At 35.1% G+C, this 1,983-nt stretch overlaps 1 non-coding gene across 1 annotated transcript; it reads right to left on the bottom strand.

The window, feature by feature from the left end:
* Nucleotides 1-1,361: 1,361 nt before the first annotated feature.
* LOC139846266 (small nucleolar RNA R71) lies at nucleotides 1,362-1,468 on the bottom strand. The gene has a single exon (XR_011758993.1). It is a non-coding gene; the product is annotated as a small nucleolar RNA R71 (small nucleolar RNA).
* Nucleotides 1,469-1,983: the final 515 nt, after the last annotated feature.

Raw genomic sequence — 1,983 nt, 5'->3', positions numbered from 1 at the left:
TTGCCGTAGAATTCCTTAAGTGCTTTTTCTTTAGACCAAGGTTTAGGTGCTTTAGAATTTTGCGACGCCTTTTTAAGTTTTAGTTTCTTTTTAAGTTATTTCCATTTGGGATTTAGTTTTTCCTGTAAGCTTTAATATTTTTAGACGACTTTTTTCTATATATCAATTATCATTCCAATTAGTAATCTCAATTTGCGATTATAATTTTAAGTTAGTTGTAGTAATAAGGTTAGGTTAGTCAAGTGTTTTTAAGTGTTATAAGTTTCTTTTATTTTTCCGTCACCTTTTATTTTTCAACTATTTTTCTTTTTCGACCTTTTTCGACGAACTCTTTTTCTTTCTTATTTCTCGCTATTCTAGTTTTAGGACATAGATTTTTATTCTACTTCTTATCTAAATTTCTTAAAATTACGAAAATTTATTTTAAGTGGTTAAATTGATAGACATCAAAATTTTCTGGTTCGTAGTAATAGTTGGATTTGTACGTGGACCGGGTTATTGGAGCCAAACAGTCCTCAATTATATTGAGACCAAACGAATCCTGCCCCTCTGCTGCATCTTTTGGCTATTCGAAACGTGGGCATAATCAGAAAAGTCTATTGATTGGATAACTTATTATAATTTTTCTTTCCTTTTAAAAACTAATAGGATATTCAGTGAATGCACCGAGCAAGACGTTCACCACCTTTTGTATGTTCACCACCTGTAACTAGATCAAGACATTTAGCAAAAATTACTGCCGTTGATTTTTCTTTAGAATCGTCATCCAGTCGACCAATTACTCCAGTTCAAATTTCCGATAATCCATTTTTTGAACCCGACCTCACAATTGAGAATCCAGAGAATATTCAGGAACGATTCGTAGATCCTGAACCATTAAATTTTCCTCCGGAACCACCAATCATTCAAACAGAGATTGTTGAGGAACGAACCATTAAATCAGAATCCTCTAGTGATTCCGATTCAACAAATTCAATTATGGAGAATCTGGAACCTTTAAGTATGGAAGACCGAATGAGAGCTAAACGCACTGGCCAAGGTCACGCAATTACTCATCCAGACATTAATGCGTCAGATTATGAAATCAAAGGACAAATTCTACACATGGTGACTAATCAATGCCAATTTAGTGGTGCGCCGAAGGAAGATCCAAATGAACATCTTCGTACCTTTAATAGGATCTGCACACTATTTAAAATCCGAGAAGTGGAGGATGAACAGATATATCTCATGTTATTTCCCTGGACTTTAAAGGGAGAAGCCAAAGATTGGTTGGAATCGTTACCTGATGGGGCGATCGATACATGGGATGTTTTAGTTGAAAAATTTCTTAAACAATTCTTCCTGCATCTAAAGCCGTAAGACTTCAAGCAGAAATTGTTACGTTTACACAGAAACCAAATGAAACTCTATATGAGGCATGGACAAGATTTGGAAAGTTATTAAGAGGATGTCCGCAACATGGTTTAGACACCTGTCAAATAGTACAAATATTCTACCAAGGATGCGACATCACTACAAGGAAAGACATAGATATAGCAGCTGGTGGTTCTATTATGAAGAAAACCGAAACTGATGCTTACAAAATTATTGATAACACTGCTTCCCACTCACATGAGTGGCACCAAGAAAAAGATATCGTTAGATCATCTAAAGCAGCTAGAGCAGATTCTAGCCATGACTTAGATTCCATTTCCGCAAAGATAGATGCTGTGGAGAGACGAATGGAAAAGATGACTAAAGATATTCACTCAATACGAATTAGTTGTGAGCAGTGTGGAGGACCACATTTGACAAAAGATTGTCTCAGTATTGAATTAACAATGGAACAAAGAGAGAATATTTCATACATAAACCAAAGGCCTGGAAATAATTATCAGAATAATTATCAACCGCCAAGACCGATTTACAATCAAAACCAGAATTATAACAGAAATATTCCATACAACAACCAACAAGGTCCTAGTAATCAACAAGTATCCA

This window comes from Rutidosis leptorrhynchoides, chromosome 4 (genome assembly GCF_046630445.1).
Source record: "Rutidosis leptorrhynchoides isolate AG116_Rl617_1_P2 chromosome 4, CSIRO_AGI_Rlap_v1, whole genome shotgun sequence".
NCBI lineage: Eukaryota > Viridiplantae > Streptophyta > Magnoliopsida > Asterales > Asteraceae > Rutidosis > Rutidosis leptorrhynchoides.
This window is presented reverse-complemented; position numbering and strand designations above follow the sequence as displayed.